We start from the raw sequence: 15,969 nt of genomic DNA, 5'->3' as shown, positions 1-15,969 counted from the left end.
TTATGAACTCTCAGAGATATTATTGACCCCTGCTTAAAAAGTTTGCCATGAGAAGATAAACCAGTAATGGTCCTATTGTTAGTAATGACCATAATGGGTATAAATTCAGCTGTTCTTTTCAGGAGATGAAGTATTTTCTTTACGTTTTTATAGGCATAAATAGAGCTTAAAAGCAAAGATGTGGGTGGCCAGGATTTTCTAAGTTCTATTCCAGTGCAATATGGCAGTGTGCAGCAGCTACTGAAAGATTTGCAGCCAGTCAGGTATGCTAAGAGAAGAGCAACCCCTAAGGAATAATGTAAAGATTAATTTTTGATTACTGTGTCTGAGTTTTATTTACTCATTTGTTAAAAACAAAGACCAACTTGTAACACTTCCCTGATAAAGGCTGAGGGAACTGGGCTTGTTTAGCTTGGAGAAGACAAGGCTGCAGGGAGACCTCATTGTGGCCTTCCATACTTGAAGGGAGCTTAGAAACAGGAGGGGGAACAGCTGTTACAAGGGTGGATAGTGATAGGACAAGAGGAAATGTTTTTAAACTGACACAAAGGAGGTTTAGGTTGGATATTGGGAGGAAGTTTTTCACCCAGAGGTGGTGAGGCACTGGAACAGGTTGCCCAAGGAGGCTGTGGATGCCCCATCCCTGCAGGCATTCAAGGCCAGGCTGGATGTGGCTCTGGGCAGCCTGGGCTGCTGGTTGGCGACCTGCACATAGCAGGGGGTTGGAACTGGATGAGCAGTGTGGTCCTTTTCTACCCATGCCATTCTATGATTCTATGATTCTGTGATAAAATTGACTGCATTTGGGACTGAACTTTTATTGTCCATGGGAAATTAGCACACAGTTAGAGTGAAACATAATGCAAGAAGTGTGCATATGTGCTCATAGACTGGTCACCAGTTCCTGATGAGAAGAGCTGCAAGGCCCTGGCTCCTGCTTTAAATACAGACATATTCACACTGACATTTAACTTAATGGTCATTTAAGTTAAACAAGTTATGTAGGGGCTAGGGTTCCTGTACAATCAGAGCTCAGAAGTACACCCTTCCATCTGCTTGAATCTAAATGCAGCCATGGCCAGGTAGTAAGACTCAGTGTTCGGTGTAGCCAAAAATGGGGGAAACTGCAAAATGGGTCCTGATACAAGGTATGCACCTCCTGTGCGTGCCATCCAAGTGAGGCATTTAAATGTGTGCCAATGGAAAAAAGACATTATATCAGGAAGACTGCCCACCTTGCCTTGTGAGCTCTGAATTACACCCCAGAACGTCTGTTTCTCTTCCCAGCCATAAAGACAATGAAAGGCAACCAGCCTTGTAACAGTGTCTGAAAGTAGGTATTGAGGGCACTCCTGAAACAGACAGAAGGAAGGCAAAGTGTGACTGCAATGCAGGCTCACCATATTCCCACACAGGCCATTTTCATAGTTGTGTGACAGAATGTGGGCTTTAGAGGATCGTTACTGCAAGTTACTTTCTCCTGTAAAGTATATCAGAATAGTTGTGACACTATTTTGTAAAACTAAAAAGAACACTAGTCAAAAAGACTGCATGTTTCTAAGATCATCGCATGTAGATTAAAGCCTCATCTCTTACATGTTGACTTATGTATGCCTATCATCTTTTCTCCAAGATCTTGTACACAGCAGGGTTGGCATACAGGCTTCATGAAAAGCAGAAAGATAACAGAAATACATAAGTGTTTTGATTTACCTACAGTATTCTCCTTTCTATTCCTTATCTAGAATTTTATGATGTCTGCTATGTTATGTCTGATTTCAAATAATTATTTTGATAGTCTTTCTTGTGATTGCACTTCTTTTGTTTTAGCTCTCTTGTGCTGGTATGTTAGAATCAGTTATTTTTTATTAGCTCAGTAGCGTTTTGCTTCTTTAAATACAATTTAAAGACCTGTAATTTTCTTTTTCTTGGTGACATTAATCTCTGTATACATTTAAAAAAAAAAACACTTGTGTTCTGCTTGGGAAATGGGAACATTCCAAAATGTGTATATGACATATTTCATTTTTTTCCTTTAATATAGCATATGCCCTATATTCGATGATAAGCTGTATTAGGCTGTTGTTTGATAGTTAAAATTTATAGAACAATCCTTCTCTTGTTTTCTACTGCACATGCAGAGTCATGGACTTCTAGATCTCAGTCCTAAAGGCAACCAATTCAACTGCGATTGCTTTTTTGTTTCTTACTTACATCATTTTTCCTCAGTTTTCCTTTTATGCCTGCTGTCTTTTGTAATTTGGCTTCAGGGATATTCTTGATACAAGTTTGGCAAATATGCTCCATGTACAACAGAATTGCGGAGCTACTTTCTTCTTATTGCTGCTTGATTGTTCTGCAATACTGTATTTGGATTATTTTTCCATTTTTACTTCTAAGTTTCTGGATTTATAGTATTAGGACTTAACCCTTACCTTGTTTACATAGATGTAAACAATGAGTACGCACCTAAATGCTCTAGGTTTTTTCAAAATATCCCCCCTTTTGCAAAAAGTCCAGATATAATTAGATTGCACACCTTTATTACTATATATCCAATCCTAAACACTTGCGAAGAACCAGACATAAATCTCAGCTGCATATGGGGGATCTGAATTTGAGATTCCCCACCAACATCGGTTGAGTTCCCCTTAGTACAACACTGCCTCCAATTTGTGTTCTGGCTACTTGACTTTGAGCATTCAAAGGCACCCAGTGCTCAAACTGTTCCATGGGATTGCATGCAGTATGCAACTCAAACTTCTTTCCCCAAGCAAAGAAAAGGCAGTGGCAAGGAAGGAAAAGAATGTTCAAGTAAGAAAACCCTGAAAGGAAGTAGGATTGCTGATACTTGAAAAAATATCTACCCAGGAATTACAGATGTGCACAAAACACAAATTAGGCCAATTGCAGCAGTCTTTCAAGGACTCCTGGTGACACAGGGATCTGGCTGCCACCTGTGTCCAGATGAGAAGGAAGACAGGAGGTCCTGGTGCTGCTCAACTTGCCAGCAGCCTTTTCCATGACAGCCACTTGTGTGGATGAGTGGATGAGATCCAGCATGCGTGACAATTCAGCTATGTCTCCCAGCTAGTGCCAATCATAAATAAGGGGCCCGTAAGTCTCTGAAGTAGCTCTTCAAGTCAAGCTATTGTGGCTTGACATTCAATTTCTACCCCAATTTTATTACCCTTAACAACTATATGATGAGGATCATTTATATAAGTGAGTCGTCTTTTCTGCATAATAAGATAAAGTGAAGGTCTAGAGCTCAAATAAGCATCATATGAGTTAGTGTAACTCATTTTAAAATAGGTCTTGATAAAGTCAAGATACCGCGTGTGACATTTACTATACGAGTGTGAATAAACAAAACGACAGAAGGAATGGAAAAAAATGCATCAGGGATTTCCCTAGCAGTGAAATAGCAAGTTGAGTAGCTGATCTATCCTATGAAAAGTGTCCAGAGCATTATGGTAGAATTAGTGTTCTTTGAATAAAATATATCTTGTCAGTTAGCGACTTCGAAGACAAGACAAGGCTTTCATTTATGCAGGGTGTTCTGATAATGTAAACGAGCAAAGTTAAAGCAGTTAATCTATAAATAAAAGAAAATTCAGAAATATGTAGATCTGAAAATAAAGCCTCCTATTTATTTCCAGGGAAATTGCAACAGATACAAAGAGCAGAATAATACTATTTGATAGAGTGAATTCTCAGCTACAGAACACTACTTTTCAACATTGTCACCACCAGTAGTTATACGTTTTATCCAGCAATGAACAAGAGCCTTCATGCTGTGCTTGTAAACATCTGCACCAGCAGAGGTGACCCATGGCCACTATTGCCACTGCTGAAGTTCACCATCCACTGCCTCACTGTGCTCACATCCACTGTTTGGTCTCCATAAACATTTTGCAAGTATCAGTGAATGTCAGTGGGGATTATTTTTTTCCACCTGGAGGAATCCAGTGACCTTTGGTTCTTTCCATGTCAGATGCCATTTGGTCAGACTGCCCCTCTGCTGCCATCAATCAAATAGCAACAAAATGTGACAGTATGTTGGTAGGAATGTTCAACCTCTACTGCCATACCACCACCACCATCTGTGTCTGATGTCATAAGCCAATATGATAAAAATAGGAGGCATTACTTTCGGAGCATCGCTCATATGTTTACCTGGATTTACCTTTCCCTAATTAAGGGAAGTCAGTTTTAACTTTAAAATAATCCCTTGTAGTGATTTTTACTATTTCTGTGTTTCTTACTCAAAGACCTGTATCTCACAATTAACTTTCATAATCATTCATTCTAGTTGTTTTTATTAACACAGCTATTATTTTCTTGGCCACCATTAGTATTTCCTGTATGTATATTATGGCAGTGTCTTAAGTACCCAATGCACATAAATATCTGTATTGCTGTGCAAGTACTCTGCAGCAAAGGGGAAGAAATATTCTGCTTGCAATTTGATCCTGAAATAAGGAAATTTGTTTTAATTTGCTTCTTGCCTTACTTCAATACACATGCATATATAATCCAGTCCTAATGGACTTCCATGTGTATTATCTAAAAAGAAAACAAATAAACAGGATGAAAAAAAAAGGCAGTTTTTTTTTATTCTCATTTTTCAGACAGGAAATTAAAGGAAGGAAAATATATGGAAGAATTGGACCCCTAGTGAGATTTCCAGGCCTCTGCCCAGAGACCCTAATCACAAGATTTCCTTTCTGCTCAAATATAATTATTACTATTTCCATCACATTCATTTTGGGAAGTTTTTCATGTTTCCACATGAAATACTAATTTTCTAACCCTGAACTTTCCTTTTAAGCAAAATCAATGAAAAGCTATTGTTGCTTTTACAAATGCCAGAGAGAATTATTACCATCACAGGCAAAAATAAAAAAGATATTTTCACCCTCAGTAGATTGAATTACTGAGAAAGAACCTTACAATTACTGTATAAAACACCCTGTTTTAACACCATTTTTAATATCTTTAAAGTTTCAGATTTATTTTTCATGAGCCAGCATCAGTGAGCTAAATTCTGCCATGCTGTAAATTGGTGCAATTATGCTGACCTCCGTGGGACTCAACCTGTTACACTGATGACTCTCAAGAGGCACACTATTTTGGGATGCATATTAGTTAGGAACACGGAGACAGAGGTCTGATTTCTCTGACACTTGTTTAAATAACCAGAGTAATTTTCTTGACATCAAAGGAGGTATTTTGGACTTCTAACGGTATACCAGGTAAATCTGCTTTAAATTAGGTATTTGTCAAACCACCAGGGAGAAGACTTTTGATCTTTCCTGGTGTGGAATTCAGTAGTGGAAACGCAAGGGAACCCTTGAGTGCTATCGAGCTTGCCAAACATACCCTCATCTGCTCCCTGCAGATCTCAGATCAGGTCCCCTAACAACCTGCAATTCTCAACTCTCTCATGATCTTCAGCAGTGAGAAAGAAAATTCCCTCTCAGCATTCCCATGCGATTCCTTCATCCGCAACCAAAATAACTAGCTGCTGGAATCATACAAAAGCAATGATTTCTGGTTTGGTTTAGATAGTTCAGCTTGTTTGCTTCTTCTAGCTGATGGATGTTCTGCAAGTCAGAGTCCTTGTCTATCTTTGAGCTGAAGCTAAGAGGATTGCGACCTGCCTTCTGATTGCCACTGCTGAGAGAGGGAACAATTCAATGCAGAATGACTGCAGCCTCCTTTTGTAATATTTCCTTAAAACTCATCCATCCCTTCTCTATTTGTTCTCTCCCATTGTGTTAAGAAACCAGATGAGTGCCCTGCAGTTTGTGGTTTTTTTACACTACCTTCTAATAATCATTGGCTTGACGTTGCACGTACAACTAATACGAACAGTAGCTGTAGTGTGTCCCATCTTACTTGCAGTCAGTCTGGGTTCACCACAGGTTCTGCCCTCTTTAAAATACGATAGAAGAATCATAGAATCATAGAATCACAAGGTTGGAAAGGACATACAAGATCATCTAGTCCAACCATCCTCCTATCACTATTACTACCACTAAGCTACTAAACCATAAGAACTACATTTTCTGACTGGATTGCTCACAAAATCATTTTTTATCCTTGGTTTACCTCTTCTACTGACAGGATTACCAGTGGCACCTACCTACACCTGCAGCTGCAAAAAGATCCACAGACTGTTCTCTTTCCAAATAAATATTTTGGCAAATAGTTAAGATGCACATGTGTTCCTACCATGCCAGAAAGGGAGGAGATTAGGAAAGAGGCACATAAGAATTTTTTCTTTGAAGTTAAGTATTTCCACTCAATCATAAAACATCCATCTGTGAGGGTGATCTGTCTTAAATTTCCTTTCAAGAAATCCATTTTGGTCTGAACTAAATGTTTCGTGTGACCTACAGTTTATTTCTTTTTCTTTTTCTTTTTTTTTTTTTTAATCCACATCCACCTGAGCTGAGTTTTGTTGTTGTTTTGGGGCATATTTTTTGAGGGTGCCAGTGGGGTGTTGGGAGGAAATCTCTGAGTCTGCAAATAGAAAACCTATCACTTCCACATCTGTAGATGGATACATGTTATGACTTCCTACTTCAGTGGGTGACTTGTCTTGTTTACAATGGCTTAAATGGCAAAATTAAAAGGAAAAAAAAAAAAAAGAATCAGATCAGTGGTGCAAATATTTCATTTAAATAAAATATCAGTGTAATTAACTAACACCAGAATTTCACATTCAAATGTGCTTCTTTTCAAATTCCATTCCCCTCTATCAGCAGATTTGTAGCCCATAAGAATTAGAATTAAAGGGGATGATTCTGACAGTAGTTATCTCTGTTTTACCCAACTGCGACTCTACTGACCTCATTAAATTTACACCAGCTTTATATAAACACAGAGAGAAATCGGAATCAGACCAAGAACATAGAACTTGCATTATTTTTAGTACAAAAAAAAAAAACAACAACACCCTTGTTTTGTAAAGCACAAGAAATGCTACAGGGCCCATAAATATTTTGTGAATCTAGTCTACAGGTAAAAGTAGGAAATACTTAGAACATGAAGAAAATCATCTGTCTGTCTATTGACAGTGCCTTATGGAAGAACAAGATTCTAGGTACAATAAGGCAATAATGAATTTAATGAAAAAGCTACAGACATTCTGATTGTAAGCTGAGCTGCTGCTGAAAAAGATGCTACATATTTTTGCCCATATAGCAGAATTCGTTGTCTACGAGTAGATTTCCATTGATAATAAATATGGAGGAAATTATTTATTGCAAATGATAATTAGACTCTCCCCAGGCTATGCATTCAGCCAGCAGCAGATACTGAATAATAACAGAGGCATTTTTTCTGACATTCATCCTCCATACAAAAAAAGGATGATAGGAGCTAAATCTTGCCATGACTTTTGTATAATGTGCAGTACTACCAGCGTAGGAGAAAATTAACGTTTGCATGTGACTTTGTGTAATCACGTATATAACAGAGTGTGTCACATCCCCTCTTTGTCTGTGAAGCAGACAGATCACAGTGACAAGCACACACTAACACACACTCTTGGGTTTGCTCCGGATTGTATTAGGACTTGCATACAGTCTAACTTCAAGCAGTCATTGCAGGATCTCAGGCTTAGATTTTAACCAGTTTGGAATTGATCCTTGCAGCAAAAAAAAAAAAAAAAAAAATCCTCCATTTGTACTTGCAGTCATCACTCACATTCAGCTACTAGCAGTTCTTCTGTTACCTCAAGCAATATGGAGCTATGCTTTTGTTATAAGAGGATCTCAGTTTCATATACCCTCTTGCCATCAATTTATAGTGCCTAGCACCATGGCAATTACAAAGACCTCAGGAACAATACATTGCTAGCCTATATGTTTTTAATTATATTTCCAAGTTTCATTTGCTGTTGGCAACTTGACGTTATTTTGATTTTCCTGAGATGAAATATATGAGTTTCAAATACAGCTTTGAAATTGATTAGGAATTAATATGGCAGCATTACAAATGCAGTGGATTTAGTGCTGCTTTTGCAGCTCTGCCTGAACTCCCATATGGAAGAACTATTGCAACCAGGTCAAGAGTGACTTGAGCAAAGTGGCTGAGGCTGGAGATAAGAGGTCAGAGAAAAGGAATGAAATAAGTAAAAGGAGAGAGAAAACTGCACTCTGTAAAAGGACTCCACCCATTCCCCCCAAAAAGTGAAAAGAAAAAAAAAAGCAACCAAGCAACAAAAAACTACTGGAGTTCTAGAAAGGTGAGAGATAACTGGGGGAAAAAAAGAAAAAAAAAAGCTTTCAGGGCAACGAGTGATTTTAAAATAAGTGGTAAATGCGTTCTCTGCACCTCTCAGAAGAGCATTCCCCAAATTAAACCTGGAAGCACCCAATTGCCACCAGCCCAGCTCAGCCCCTCGCTGTTCCTAAGGCAGGACATGCAGCTCATGTGGGGAGCAGGATTCTCTCTGCTACCAAATCAGATGGAAATGCCAGAGAGGGAAGGTGGAAATGTTTCAAATATGACTGCATTACACTATTAACCCTTCTGCCTTCTTTATTCTGTGGGAGAATTTTTGTCATGTTAAATATGCAGGGTATATTTAGCTTTGTGTACAGGACGACTTGTGAAAAAGAGAATAATGTGTGTATGTCATGTATGCCATGTATGTCATGTATGTCATGTATGTCATGTATGTCATGTATGTCATGTATGTAGAAGAGAAATTTTTAAGTTCTATATTCTGTCCTCAGGGCTTCTTATGGTTACAATCAAATTAAGCCTTCCAGAGGTGAATGCAGCTGCAGGTTGCTGCCAGCTGAGATGCAGTATGCCACATAGTGGCAGCACAAGGAGATCATAGAATCATAGAATCATAGAACGTCCACAGCTTTGGAAGTGTTTCTTTCTCTGTCTTACAGAAAGGAGCAGTAGAGGTAACCCTCCACTGACAGAGACAGCAGAGTTGAAGAAAGTCCCATTCCTCACCCATCACTGGACACTCAAAACTGTAATAAAGTACTAAAATTAGGCAGGAAGAAAAATATTAACAGTGGCCCCAGCATTCATTTTGCATACTCACACCCCTCACATACACTTTCAATCATGTTGCTTGTTTTTCAGTACTATCACTCACTTCCTTACATTAACTTTATTAGAACTGTGATCTTGGCTTCAGGGTTTTCAAATGAAGCGCTTGTTTGAAGTAATCTCATTTTGTATACTGAGATTTCTGCAAAACTCAAGCAACTAAAAATCCATTTCTCAACTGACTTGGTAGCTCATACACTCTCCATGCAAGCACTGAAAATAGAGTGATGACTTCTCAAACACATGGTGCCAATTACAGCATTTAAGTCATTTTTATTTTAGCTGAATTGAAGATACTGCAGAGCATTAAATTTTTCCCACATTGTAAATACCTGAATTCAAAATCAGATCTGGATTTTGAACTGACCCCTATCTTCACCATTAATCTTTCCACTGCACCCAGAAGTCATCTACACCATTTTGAATCAAATTGATGTGTCTCTGAAGGCCAAGCTGGAAGCTGAAAGCAGCAAAAAGAAAAATATGTTCCACATAGTTCCACTTGGAGATCTGGTTGTGCCCATATTCAAGTCAATGACACTTCAGTATAAGCACTTGGCATACATGGTAGCAGGCCTTTTCAGGGATGCTACTGTATAGTAAATAAATGAAAAAAAAATCCAGATTTCCAGCTTCAAAAATGAGCATATCAGCTGGCATATAATTTTTAAAGAATCTGTTAGATGTACTCAGTCAGAAATGTGAAAGGGATGTCTTTACCTAATAGTGTGGGTTTTAAAATGAATATTCAAATAAAACATTCAGGGCATATATAGTAAGATTGCATACTGTATTGTAATACAAGACTTTCAAAAAGATTTTCTCAAATACCCCACATGAATTCTCATATTTTCATGGTGTGACCTCACATGGCATTTTTAACATTTGTAGGTTCATTATCCTTTATATATGCAAATGGTCACATTTATGTGTACTTGTGCCATTTACACATTCAAATTAAAGGCAAACAAATAAATGTTTTAGATTAAAGAGATTAATTTGTGGCGTCTCACAACTGACACACTTTCTACAGAAGCTAGATTATGGAGACCCAAGTTCTGGGCTCTTATCTAAGAAGACAGATGGCAATTTCCTTTTGATAAGGGTTCATTTTTTAGCAGCAAGGGAGCCCTGAAGTAACCATTTTTCTTGTGGGGAAAGCATCTTTTCGAAGCCAGATAAATCATTCTAAAATAGACAAACACAGGAACAGAGGAACTAATCAACATGAAATGAGCTGATTGACAGCCCCTTTCAGGAAGTTCAGGAGATGCTCTTTCCTTTCATGCTTTTCACGTGCAGGAACTTCTCGGAAAACTAAAGAACTCAGATTTTTTTTCAATACTCTTCTGTCTCACTGATGCAATTTATGATTAGTACAGATGCAAAATTTCATAAAGTCAGATGATGTAAATTCCTTTTATCTACTGCATGTTCACATGATCATAAAATATACAATTGCAGATGTTTCAAAAAGCTCTCAGACATAAAGGCAGCAGCTAGCCAAACTCAATGAAGGAGGTTGTTTTATTCAAACCTGGAAGAGTGTGTGTCAGCTGATGCAGATCGGGAGCATTCTGTAAGTAAAAGTAATACATGCGATGTCTTAGGAACCCACAAAACTAGTTGTGGGTAGTCTGCAAGTATTGGCCAACAGCTAAAGGAGTCAGTCTGCTCTTTGTAGTTATGTCTTTACAATATTTCTAATATATTTGTTTCCTGGCTGTGTATATATGCTTATTTTTTTCCTTTTCTTCTTGAAGAACAGACATGCTAGCACCTTCCATGTGCCTTATCTCATATACTTAGACCCAAATAGGATCCCTTTCCTCTCATCTCCTGTACTCTCTTTTCTCTCCATCACCAATGGAGCAGAAATAAAAATGGCTATGGTGGTTTCCACTCACTCCTTGCCTCTTTCCTAATATCTTCTTCATTATTCACATTGCCAGCAGTTTGGTCCTGAAACTCTGCTCTTAATTTGCTTTGCCATGGCTCTATTCTGATTTGACTAGCAGAACCTTGTTTACAAGACACTGTGAGAAATTTTGTGTGTTGTCCTCTCTCCATGTCATATCAGGGTGTACATGAGTGCTGCGTGGCTCCCATCACCTCAGGTCGTGTCACTTTGCATTGAATCAAGTCATGTCGCATCAGTGATGCCACTATCAGTACTTATTCCTGATAGAAAATTCAGCACAGATTTAGACAGCAAGTAGCTCAGCCACAATAAATGTATATAATGAGCACATTAAGCGTCTGTGAGAACCAGATATTTTAAGTGTCCCTGACAGTCAGTGCTTTCAGATATTCCAGTATCCTTGTCTCTACGCTGTGTTCTGTACATAAATATCTGATATATGTGCATATACTAAAATGTCTGTCTAAGCAACCTATTTAGAACTCAATCTGCAAGCATTTGCAAATATAGACTGTGCATTATTGGATGGGTCTGGTTATTGTAAGTACATTGCATAGTATATAGGCTGTTCATATCCTAGCTCTGTAGAAATAACAATTGTTGACAGATACAGTTTTTTCATAATTTGCAATTTGCTTTAAACATTTGCCTGCCGGGGCATATTTTCAATGAGTTATGCATGATTAGGCTCTATGACAGCCATTTTATTGGACGTTTTACCCTATTGTTCATTTATAAAAGTTAAATGTTGTAATTATCCTATTACATAAACTAAACAGAATGCTGGGAGGTGGGGCAGCCCCAAAATTAAAAAAAAAAAAAAAAAGTCTCTGTAATCTGAAACATACGGTGCTCCCAAAGTATTGGACCAATTGGACCATAGTATGCTACTGTATAAAATAGCTTCTTTTTTTTTGCTACTGTATAAAATAACTTCTTTTTTTTTTGTTTTATGTTACTTATTGATTCTTGCTTGCATTTCTTGGGATCTGCCTGCTCACGAGTTTCTTGAAAATCTGACTTATTTTTGCATAAAACTCTAAAGATAAACTGACAGAGTGCAAGCACCCACAGTTGAAGATTTATCTGCAACCTCTATATAATAACTAAGTGGTGTTCTTATTGTTAATTATTATAAATATTTATTTGCCACTCATCCCTGTAACGTCTAGGTGCTTTCCCAGGATTAAGTTGAAGCAGTCTTTCCTGTGTCTTTTTTCAAAATTCCTTCAGGAATTTAATTTTTTCAGGTTCAGGGAGCTACTAATTGTTGGAAGGCATACACACGTATTTAAAACAATTAGGAATACAATCATCAATACTATGCTGTGAGTTTACCAGAAAAACCACTAGGAACAACCAGGGACACTGAACTTTCTCATTAAGTCATTTATGTTTAGAAACTGAGTATATGGGCATATTGGTTGCAATGCTCAGCTCCTATGCCTGCAAGGTGTTGAAGATATTTTCGTGCTGCTGTTATTAGATACGGTCTGCAGTCACTGGCAGGGGATGCCATGCTGGGTTAGCTTAGGCTAACAGCCAGTCACCCACCCAACTGCTCATCCATCTGCTCAGTGGGTTGTGAGGGAAAAATAAGATGAGAAAGCCCATGGGTCAGGATAGAGACTGGGAGACTGCTCACCAATTACTCTAATGGACAAAGCAGACTCAACTTAGAATCACAGAATGGTTTGGGTTGGAAGGGATTCTTAAGATCATCTACTTCCAACCCCCTGCTATAGGCAGGGACATCTCCCACTAGACCAGGTTGCTTAGAGCCCCAGCCAGCCTGGCCTTGAATGCTTCCAGGGTAGGGGCATCCAAAACCTCACTGGGCAACCTGTTCCAGTCTCTCACCACCCTCACAGTAAAGAATATCTTCCTAATATCTAGTCTAAATCTACCCTCTTCCAGTTTAAATCCATTTCCCCTCCTCCTGTTGCTACATGCCCTTATTTAATGTCCCTCCTCAGCTTTTCTTTAGGTCCCCTTCAGGTACTGGAAGGCTGCTATAAGGTCTCCTTGGAGTCTTCTAGGCTGAAGACCTCTTCAGCCTGTCCTCTTAGAGGAAGTGCTCCAGCCCTCTGATCAGCAACTAGTGGAAAATTTATTACCAATGAAAGTGTACTTGGATTGCGAGAAACAAAACGGCGAACACTAAAGCAGCATCTTTCTTCCTCACAACACCAGGCTCATCTCTGCTCCTGCATTCCTGCCTCCACCAGCCAATGCTGCAAGAGTCAAGGGACTGTGGTCAGCCTGTAACAGCTCCTTCCTCTGCACACCTTTCCCTGCTCTGGCATGGGCTCTCCACAGGCTGCAATTGAGGAGAATCATGAAATACCCATATGTTCCAATCTGGGATCCTCCAAGGATTGCAGGGTAGACAACTATTGTGTAGTTCTCATAATCTAAACATGAACTTCACATAAGTTCTTAGTTAAGGGTTCCTATAAAAGGAAATGCAGTGCTAATAAAGATTTCATTTCTGTGTTCATGTTTCACATAGTCTGGATATAAAAGCACTTTAAAGAGAAATGTGAAATTACTGCCTAGGCTATCAAATCCAATTGTTGTTGTATTCAACAATACATGAACAGTTGTTCAGTTTCTCACAGCAAATTCACCAAGATGCGTATTTGGCTTTGGAAGAAGAAAAAAAAAAAAAGAAGGAGGAAAAAACATTATTCCAGAAAAAAAAAAAAAAAAATATTGCTCTCAAGAAGGTGCTTGCTGCCATGACTCTACCACACTTGTCTTGAAATTGTGCCTTAAGAAGACTATAAAAAAATCTTACACCACGTGTCAGTTTTTGGATAGTGCCCCTTTCATTTCCCCATCGTTATACAGGGTAGTTTTATTTGTGTGCATTCTCTTACCTGCAGTAGAATGGCTCCTACTCTACACTGTGTTAGATCAAAACAATTTTCCTTTGCAGGTTCTACTTTCTGAAATCAGAGAAATGTACTGAAGCTACTCGGTTATTATAAGATTCTTCCTCATAAAGTTTACTTCTCCAAATAATCATGTGATTAACAAAGGCATCCATGAGAAAACTGGCCTATTCCTCTAAGATCACTGTTATGGTTGGTGTTTTGAGTGGGAGCAGAAGCTTTGGCACTGGAATTGACAGCTCCAAAGATCACAGACTTCCAAATGAAATCATTATTCAAATACAGAAACAAAATAAGAAGATCCTCTTGTGGGATCTTTCATCTTTATATTTCTAGTAAGTGTTCTCAGGGATCCAACCTGTATTGAGAAACGGAATAAATGAAGTCAGAGATTTTATATTTAAACTAAGAGCAAGATAAAATATGTCAGAAGTTGCCTTGAGGTCCAGATGTAATGAAATTAGATTGATTTCTCCGTGCCCAATTAGCACTTGATATAGAAGGGGTCAATTTAGTGGAGCGTAACTTGCAGTCAACAGCTTTCAAAACACTCAGAGAAAAATGTGTCTTCTCTTTTTAATCAAGCTTTTGAATAGATAGGGATGTTTTTATATGCATCTGGAAGACTCTTATCCTGTGAGCTGGCCCATTCACTGTGATTTTTCCTGGAACATAGTACTACCCAGGGAACCTATGCATATCATGGCTTCTGCCATCATTTTTAATAAGTAGCTTATCTCTATGATGCAACTAAAAGCAATCCTGAGTGACTCCAGGGTTTGCTGTAATTAAATTTTATTGTTGTATTTGAAAATGTACAGTTTTTGAAAACTGGAGGAAAAAAAAAAATGAAAAGGAGATTCTGGGAGATAATAGTCTGATTTTTAAAAGGTTTTAACCCTTTGTAGTTTCCAGATTCACAAGTTTACTTATGCTCTCCAAATAATTTCCTATATGCAACTGAAGAGGTAAACAGTAGCAGCTGATGTACTTTATTAGCTGATATCAGATAAACATGCAAAGATGATTTATACTTACAGTCAGATGCTGTCCTATCACAGAAGCAGAAATTTGTGGGTGTCAACTGGGACAGAGGAAGGCCTTTTCTGAAAGTCGTACAGTCTGGCTGCTGCCTCTGTCTTCTCCAGATATTTACAGCTAGAAGGTAGTTATTCCAAGTCCTACTGCTGGCCACAAAGTGGTAGAGAGGGAGACAGAATTTACCAGCTTCTAATTTGGGAAATAAATATATGCCCCTGTTTTGAACAAGAAATAGACAGATTTACCAATTCTGCCATCTGTTATCTGCTGTGCTCACCTCCACCTGGGCTCACATCTTGCACAGGCAATGGAATTGTCTGCACTCTATACTCAGAGACTGAACTTTGCTTCGGTGGTTGTGCTCATCTTTGCTTTTTTCCGCAGCTCCTCAAGACTCCTAATCAAGTAGTTTTTGCAGTTTCCCCCTTTGTACTTTATTCCTGCTTGATTTTCTTGCCATGGGGTACAACGGGCTGGTTTTGGAGATACATATAACAATTCTTTCCAAATCAAAACACTTCCACCAACAATGTCATCTTTTCTGTCTAGCGCTGCTACTAATCTTTATTTAGTTATTTACTTTACAATTTCTAGAGGGATTGGATGTGCCCAAGGCACCCCTTTAGGCAACACTTTATATCAAGGTTCCATTTATAAATACTTCATGAAGGGCTAATGAATGATTAATAGATGTTTTAATGTATGACCAATCAATTGTTGTAGATTTCATAACGTTCAACAGACAAGTAGGTTTCTTATAAGCATAGATTATAACCATATCTGACATCTTCTACTGATGAGCTTCTAAACATCAATAACATACACACTACTCATATCTGTAACATGCTTAAAACATCTTGTAATCACTGGTTAATTTTTTATAACCTATTTTGAAGCAGAGCCTGTCTGTGGAGCACATCCCTAACTGGGTCTGTGACTTTCCATTTCTATAGGATTGTAAATTTTCTTTTCATGTAAAGACTTGGAACTCCTTTTAATTTGATCTCAAATGTCAAGCTT

At 38.3% G+C, this 15,969-nt stretch overlaps 1 protein-coding gene across 6 annotated transcripts in view; it reads left to right on the top strand.

Moving 5' to 3' along the window:
- The window catches only part of POU6F2 (POU class 6 homeobox 2), a 338,317-nt gene that overhangs the window by 267,992 nt on the left and 54,356 nt on the right, over positions 1-15,969 (top strand). The window lies entirely within an intron of this gene.

Source organism: Phasianus colchicus, chromosome 6 (genome assembly GCF_987193195.1).
Source record: "Phasianus colchicus chromosome 6, bPhaCol1.hap1.1, whole genome shotgun sequence".
NCBI lineage: Eukaryota > Metazoa > Chordata > Aves > Galliformes > Phasianidae > Phasianus > Phasianus colchicus.
This window is presented reverse-complemented; position numbering and strand designations above follow the sequence as displayed.